This window comes from Mesocricetus auratus, unplaced genomic scaffold, assembly GCF_017639785.1.
Source record: "Mesocricetus auratus isolate SY011 unplaced genomic scaffold, BCM_Maur_2.0 contig_4933_pilon_obj, whole genome shotgun sequence".
NCBI classification, from domain to species: Eukaryota; Metazoa; Chordata; class Mammalia; order Rodentia; family Cricetidae; genus Mesocricetus; species Mesocricetus auratus.
The window spans coordinates 15,219-24,047 of record NW_024431549.1 but is presented as its reverse complement, the minus strand read 5'-3'; the positions used below and the strand labels follow the sequence as shown (position 1 = coordinate 24,047).

At 43.4% G+C, this 8,829-nt stretch overlaps 2 pseudogenes; both read left to right on the top strand.

Moving 5' to 3' along the window:
• The first annotated feature begins 672 nt into the window (after positions 1 to 672).
• LOC121138231 lies at positions 673 to 2,007 on the top strand (annotated as a pseudogene).
• Positions 2,008 to 3,116: 1,109 nt separating this feature from the next.
• On the top strand, positions 3,117 to 3,588 carry LOC121138230 (annotated as a pseudogene).
• The last annotated feature ends 5,241 nt before the right edge of the window (positions 3,589 to 8,829 follow it).

Below are 8,829 nucleotides of genomic sequence, written 5' to 3'. Positions count from 1 at the left end.
TTTGAAACTACGTGCTTAACTTCATGAGAACTTACCATATAACACTGTGTTAGAAACTATGTGCTTAGCCCCCCAGGCGCTCGATGGCCTCCCGTTCGGAGTTCCACTTGGAATGCTGTGCGGGCCCCATCCGTCGTGGTCGCTCCCCTAGGCACTTGCAGCCCCTGGGGACCGAGAACGAAAGACGCCTCTGGCCTGGAGCTCTGCTCTGCCTCGCCCCAGCTCACACCACAGAGACTGACAGCCGCACAGAGCTGGGAGCTAAGGCAGCAGCTGAGGCGGTGCCTGCGCAGGCGCAGGAGCCCCTCCTGCAGCCAGGGTCGGCCCGGAGGGCGGGGCCGGCACGAGTGTCTCTGGGCCGAGGCGGTGAGCACGTGGGCTTGTTGGGCCCGTCACGTGGGGCGCCGAGGATCTCAGTGCGCGAGGCCGCGGCGGCTGGTGTGGGGTTGAGTCAGTTGTGACACCCGGAGCTGCGGACACCCGACCTGCTGCCCTCGTCACCCGCTGCCCAGCAGCAGGCAAGCAGCCTGGGCGGCAGTCGTGAGCCTGGGCCCTGTCCTACTAGAGCTCCTCTGCTCAGGCCTCGCTGCCACCCTGCCCCCCCCCCAGTCCCCGCCGCCCCGAACTGCCGCCGCCGCGGGCGCGCCCCTGCTCTGTGCTGTCTCTGATGGCATCCGCCTTGGGGCCATGGCGAAGCACGAGCAGATCCTGGTCATCGACCCAGCCTCCGACCTCAAATTCAAAGGCCCCTTCACAGATGTAGTCACTACAAACCTTAAATTGTGAAATCCATCGGATAGAAAAGTGTGTTTTAAGGTGAAGACCACAGCACCTCGTCGGTCCTGTGTGCGGCCCAACAGTGGATTCATTGACCCCAGGGTCAATTGTGACTGTTTCAGTAATGCTGCAGCCGTTCGATTATGATCTAAATGAAAAGAGTAAACATAAGTTCATGGTACAGACGATTTTTGCTCCACCAAATATTTCAGATATGGAAGCTGTGTGGAAAGAGGCAAAAGCTGATGACTTAATGGATTCTAAACTGAGATGTGTATTTGAACTGCCGAATGAAAATGATAAACTGAACGATACAGAGCCCAGCAAAGCTGTTCCCCTGAACGCACCCAAACAAGACGGACCCCTGCCAAAGCCGCACAGAGCCTCTCTCAGCGACACGGAGACCAGGAAGCTGATGGAGGAGTGCAAGAGACTTCAGGGGGGAGGTGATGAAGCTGTCAGAGGAGAACCGGCACCTCAGGGATGAAGGCTTGAGACTTAGAAAGGTAGCACACTCGGATAAACCGGGGTCCACCGCAGCTGTGTCCTTCAGGGATAGCGTCACCAGCCCTCTTCCTTCTCTTCTGGTTGTAATCACAGCCATTTTCATTGGATTCTTTCTAGGGAAATTCGACTTGTAGAGTGAAGCATGCAGAGTGTTATTTCTTTTTTTTTCTCTCGACCAGAAAAAGATTTGTTTACCTACCATTTCATTGGTAGTATGGCCCGCGGTTGCCATTTTTTTGTGTGTACAGCGTCATGTAGGCTTTGCCTTTAATGATCTCTTACGGTTAGAAAACACAATAAGACAAACTGTTCGGCTACTGGACACATTGTACATTGTCAGATCATCACTAGCAGATGCCAGTTGCACATTCAGTCCTTTATGAAATTCATAAATAAAGAATTGTTCTTTCTTTGTGGTTTTAATAAGAGTTCAAGAATTGTCAGCCTTGTAAATGTTATTTTAATAATCCCTTTAAATGTTATCTGTTGCTGTTACGTCTTGAAATATGATTTATTTAGATTGCTAATCTCACTCATTCAGGAAATGCCAAGAGGTTTTCTGTGGGGATCTGGTGCCTCTTACTGTGTAAATTCTCTCCTTACCTTTGCTAATATCATGGCAGAATTTTTCTTATCCCTTGTGAGGCAGTTTGTTGACTGAGTTTTTCATCCTTATAATCCTGTCCCATGGTATTTAACATAAAAAATAAAACTGTTAACAGAAACTATGTGCTTAACTTCTTCAAAACTAACGATACAACACTGTGTGTGAAACTATGTGCTTAACTTCATGAAATCTAACTATGTAACACTATATGAGAAAATATGTACTTAACTTCATGGAAACTAACGATACAACACTGTGTGTGAAACTATGTGCTTAACTTCATGAGAACTTACCATATAACACTGTATTAGAAACTACATGCTTAAGTTCTTCAGAACTAACGATACAACACTGTTTGTGAAACTACATACTTAACTTCTTCAAAACTAACGATACAACACTGTGTATGAAACTATGTGCTTAACTTCATGAAATCTAACTATATAACACTTTGTGAGAGAAACTACGGACTTAACTTCATGAAAACTAACAACACAACACAGTATGTGAAACTAAGTGCTTAACTTCTTCAAAAGTAACGATACAACATTGTGTTTGAAACTACGTGCTTAACTTCATGAGAACTTACCATATAACACTGTGTTAGAAACTATGTGCTTAGCCCCCCAGGCGCTCGATGGCCTCCCGTTCGGAGTTCCACTTGGAATGCTGTGCGGGCCCCATCCGTCGTGGTCGCTCCCCCTAGGCACTTGCAGCCCCTGGGGACCGAGAACGAAAGACGCCTCTGGCCTGGAGCTCTGCTCTGCCTCGCCCCAGCTCACACCACAGAGACTGACAGCCGCACAGAGCTGGGAGCTAAGGCAGCAGCTGAGGCGGTGCCTGCGCAGGCGCAGGAGCCCCTCCTGCAGCCAGGGTCGGCCCGGAGGGCGGGGCCGGCACGAGTGTCTCTGGGCCGAGGCGGTGAGCACGTGGGCTTGTTGGGCCCGTCACGTGGGGCGCCGAGGATCTCAGTGCGCGAGGCCGCGGCGGCTGGTGTGGGGTTGAGTCAGTTGTGACACCCGGAGCTGCGGACACCCGACCTGCTGCCCTCGTCACCCGCTGCCCAGCAGCAGGCAAGCAGCCTGGGCGGCAGTCGTGAGCCTGGGCCCTGTCCTACTAGAGCTCCTCTGCTCAGGCCTCGCTGCCACCCTGCCCCCCCCACTCCCCTCCGCCCCGAACTGCCGCCGCCGCGGGCGCGCCCCTGCTCTGTGCTGTCTCTGATGGCATCCGCCTTGGGGCCATGGCGAAGCACGAGCAGATCCTGGTCATCGACCCAGCCTCCGACCTCAAATTCAAAGGCCCCTTCACAGATGTAGTCACTACAAACCTTAAATTGTGAAATCCATCGGATAGAAAAGTGTGTTTTAAGGTGAAGACCACAGCACCTCGTCGGTCCTGTGTGCGGCCCAACAGTGGATTCATTGACCCCAGGGTCAATTGTGACTGTTTCAGTAATGCTGCAGCCGTTCGATTATGATCTAAATGAAAAGAGTAAACATAAGTTCATGGTACAGATGATTTTTGCTCCACCAAAGATTTCAGATATGGAAGCTGTGTGGAAATAGGCAAAAGCTGATGACTTAATGGATTCTAAACTGAGATGTGTATTTGAACGGCCGAATGAAAATGATAAACTGAACGATACAGAGCCCAGCAAAGCTGAATCCTGTCTGTTATTTCAAATAGCCTTTATTTGAGTTTGAAATATCTCGGTGTGTCCAATGCATTGGCATAATCAGAGTGCCTCAAGTCAGATGGGGTTGGGATTTTATAATAGCAGAGTTTGGGGTGAGGGATTTCTAAGGATCAGGACCCTTGATTGACTGACATTTATCTATGGCATCTAGGTAAAAGGGGATAGTGTTGTATGCAGTACTATGGGATGACAACAGGTGTCCCTATCTTCCATGTCTGGAATATTAAGGATTTCCTTTTAGAAGTTTTAATAATTTCCCTTTTGGTAGTTTATTCCAGTGTGGTGTCTGACTGATTTTAGTTTGTGATCATTTCTGGAACGAGGTTTTGACTTAGGGTAATCTGAAACTCAGTCTTTTATTGAACTTGTCATGGCTGGGCCCTACTCAATTTATGTGGAGTTTTTGTTGTTGATTTTCAATGCAAACAAAACTGTGGTTACAGTTTGTGTATGTCTAAAGAGTGAGCATTCACTAATGTAGAAGTGTGTTACAGAGTCAGCAATGGCTAAGCAGGTGCAGCCACTGGTCCCTGCCCCTGAAGTCCTGAGTTCTATCCCTAGAACACACATGATGGAAGAGCAGAACCAAGACCTGAGAGATGTCCTCTGACCTCCGCACACACTTGGTATTAACACAAAGGCACATGGAGAGAATAAGTAATGAATTAATGTAAAGGAGAGAATGCTACACTGAGAACTCTTTATGATGACAGGGGTGGGAGCTCATGCCTGTAAGTGCAGCACGTTGGAGCCTCAGGAAACCTAGAATACATAGAGAATTGTCAGACTGCTTGTGTTACAGAGTAAGATCTTGTCTCAAAAAAAAAGCTTTTTTTTTGGAACACACCTTTGCAAACAGTCTTGGAGTTCTCTGACTGAACCACTACATGGGAAACATGGAGGATCCAAGCTTGAGTTTGACTCTTGCATAAAGTCTCTTTATTTTGCATATGGACTCAGTCTTCAGGGTATCCAACAATCTGAGTTTGATAATGGAACCATGAGTGAAATAAACCCTTTCCTCCTCAAGTTACTTTTTTTGACTCATGTTGTAATGTCAGTCCAGGTATCTCCCATGTTCTTACACCCTCTGTAGGTACTGTGCACAGACACATACACACAACTAATTCTTTTTTGAAGTTAGACAAAGGAAAGAATTAAATTCTCTACAGCCCTGAGATAGAGAGCAAGACAGGGTTAGTTAAATTGAACTCCTTCTGGTCTTGCATAGAAGCAGCTGTGGCTATAGACAAAATCAGCCTACTCAGAGGCAAAAGCAGCTATGTTCTGAGGTTAATAGAAATCATCACAATCGTTCATCAAGGAGCACAGTATACAGTGCTATTACCTTACTTTTCCTTCAAGTTTTCTGTTTTTGTATTTTATATCTTTTATCTATATGAATTTTGCTGTTGGTACAGTTATCTTTTAGATCAAACATCAAGATTTACACTCTACTTTTCACAGTGTCATCTACTTAATTTTCAACTAAGACCTTGTAGTAAAATATGAATATGCCACAGATCTTTATTCCAGGATTTTTATAATTCACCTATGTTCCTACATAACTTTGAGGTAAGAATGCCCCTAAATGCTTCTACTTTTACATTTGGATCATGTTTACAAGTGGAATTATTAACTGAGAATGATAAGAAGAGAGAGAGTATTATACAAACATGTGAAGATTTCCTAACTAAATTCATCATGCTTCCTGTTTTGGAACCACACCCATGCTGCTGCTGTCTCCTTCAGACAAGAAAATTTTCTCATGTCTTCTGTCTTGGTGGTTGAGATTTCTATTCTGTAACTGCCCAATTCACAAAAATTCAGTTACACCTGAGAGGGACTTTACACAATTGAATTTTTGTTTTGTTTTGTTTGTTTCTTTGAGACAGAGTTTCTCTATAACTCTGGAGGCTGTCTTTGAACTAGCTCTTGTAGACCACACTGGTCTCTAACTCAGAGATGCTCCTGCCTCTGCCACCTGAGAGTTGGGATTAAAGACATGTGCCTCCACAACCTGACTTAATTGAAGGGTTTTATATGAGAAAGCCCTTCATTATCAGGATCATTGGAGGTGATAATATCCCCCTTTTTGTGCTTGGTGGCAGTTTAACACCATAAATCAGGAGGAAGAGGCAGTAGGACTTTCTGAATTTGAGATTGGCCTGGACTACAGAATGATTTACAGGGCTAAACAGATAAACGATTCTTGAAAACACACACACACCACCAACAACAGCAACAACAATGACAAAAATAAACCACCAAACAGAGAATATAAACCACTTGTTTGGGGGGTTGGGAAAGAGTTTCTCTGTAATTTTGAGGGTGTCCCAGACATAGTTCTTGTAAACCAGCATGGTCTTGAACTCACAGAGATGCAGGTGCCTCTCCCTCCCAAGTGCTAGGATTAAAGTCATACCCCACCAATGCCCAGTGAGAATATGATCCACTTTTAACCTGGATCTCACTTTCTGGTAGGAGACAACATATGTAAAAATTATTGAAGAAGGAAGCTGTCTTTTTGCCTGCTTGCTCTAGCTCTCACTACCAACTTAATTCCTTCACTAGCATTAGAGCTACTTCTTTGGAATTGTTGTGTGTAAGGAGACAAGTGGACATGTCCATCCTCATGGACTGAACAGTTACTGGATCCTTCACTTGATTTCACCTACAGACTGAGAAAAGATCTACTGGATTCTTAAAATTTCCATTGATAGGAAGCCATGGTTGAGCTACCTAGACCACAGCTTGTGAGACATTCTAATAAATCTACTTTGTAGCTACATGGAGAGATGCACTCTACCATCCCATTCCAGTAGAGACCCTTAACTAATGCAGCTGCATTTTTTCACCTGGCCCTGGAGGAAGATATGCTTTCTAACAATGGAGATCATTAACACATTCTTCCTAGCTCATTTTCCTCTAGGTATTCAAGTTTCCATGAACACTACTCTTTCTATTATTATTATTCATTTCCTAGAGTTTGCTCTGAATTTCAGGAGTAAACTGAAAACAATGGAGCCATCTTCCAGCCTTCTGAAGAGGAATGATCTATTCTTTTTGTTTGAGATCTATTTTTTGTTGTTGTTGCTGTTGTTGAGACAGGGTTTCTCTGTATTGCTTTGGAGCCCATCTGGGAATTCCCGGAGTAGACCAGGCTGCCTTTGGACTCACAGAGATCAACCTGCCTTGGCATACCTGGTGGACATCTGTTTCTTCCCTTTCTTCCCTGCTTATCTGAAGCCCCTGTGACAACCAGGAGGAAAGTATGTTCAGTTCATCTGATCTCAACCTGAAGCCCCAGAACAAGCATCTCACTTTGTGTCCTTAAATCTCTCTTTAATTTTTAATATTCTTGTCAGTCTTGCAGCTGTGGGACAGGGGCTCACCCCACCTATCTAGTGTGGTGGGCTGTACAAGTTGCTGGTCACATTATTATTATGGTGGAAGCTTCCTTCTAGCCACTGGCTTCCATATACCCAAAGAGTCTGGAAGGTTATGGTGGGGGTTCCACACAAGCCCTCTTCCCCAATTTTCCTCCAAAACTATCTACATCTCAGAAAGCAACATAATGACAAATAATGTTCCCTATTGTTAGAACTCCTGCCATTATGCTCTCCCCACCCCCTGGTGATGTCACGGGCACTCAGGGCTGTGGCTACATCATCACTATGTCACTTATTACAGAACTCAGTGCACATGCTACAGCTACCCCAGAGATACTAATGAACAGTCCCACAGGGTACTTAAACAGTGCCCCAGAGACCAGACTCATAGTTTTTAAGGTCTCCCTTTCTCATCTCTTCTCTTCTCTTCTCTAACTATATAACACTATATGAGAAACTACGTACTTAACTTCATGAAAAGTAATGACACAACACAGTATGTGAAACTAAGTGCTTAACTTCTTCAAAACTAATGATAAAACATTGTGGGTGAAACTACATGCTTAACTTCATGAAATCTAACTATATAGCACTATATGAGAATCCACGTACTTAACTTCATGAAAACTAACGACACAACACTGTGTGTGAAACTATGTGCTTAACGTCATGAAACCTAACTATATAACACTATATGAGAAACTACGTACTTAACTTCATGGAAACTAACGACACAACACAGTATGTGAAAATAAGTGCTTAACATCTTCAAAACTATCAATACAGCATTGTGGTTGAAGCTACGTGCTTAACATAATGAGAACTTACCATATAACACTGTGTTAGAAACTACATTCTTAACTTCTTCAAAACTAACGATACAACACTGTGTGTGACACTATGTGCCTACCTTCATGAAATCTAACTATATAACACTATATGAGAAACTACGTACTTAACTTCATGAAAAGTAATGACACAACACATTATGTGAAACTACATTCTTAACTTCTTCAAAACTAACGATACAACACTGTGTGTGACGCTATGTGCTTACCTTCATGAAATCTAACTATATAACACTATATGAGAAACTACGTACTTAACTTCATGAAAACTAACGACACAACACAGTATGTGAAACTAAGTGCTTACCTTCTTCAAAACTAATGAGACAACATTGTGTGTGAAAATACATGCTTAACTTCATGAAGGCTAACTATATAAGACTATATGAGAATCCACGTACTTAACTTCATGAAAACTAACGATACAACACTGTGTGTGAAACTATGTGCTTAACGTCATGAAATCTCACTATATAACACTATATGAGAAACTACGTACTAAACTTCATGGAAACTAACGATACAAAACAGTATGTGAAACTAAGTGCTTAAATTCTTCAAAACTAATGATACAACATTGTGTGTGAAACTACATGCTTACCTTCATGAAATCTAACTATATAACACTATATGAGAAACTACGTACTTAACTTCATGAAAAGTAATGACACAACACAGTATGTGAAACTAAGTGCTTAAGTTCTTCAAAACTAATGATACAACATAGTGTGTGAAACTACATGCTTACCTTCAAGAAATCTAACTATATAACACTATATGAGATACTACGTACTTAACTTCATGAAAACGAACGACACAACACAGTATGTGAAACTAAGTGCTTCTTCAAAACTAATGATACAACATTGTGTGTGAAACTACATGCTTAACTTCATGAAATCTAACTATATAACACTATATGAGAATCCACGTACTTAGCTTGATGAAAACTAACGATACAACACTGTGTGTGAAACTATGTGCTTAAGGTCATGAAATCTC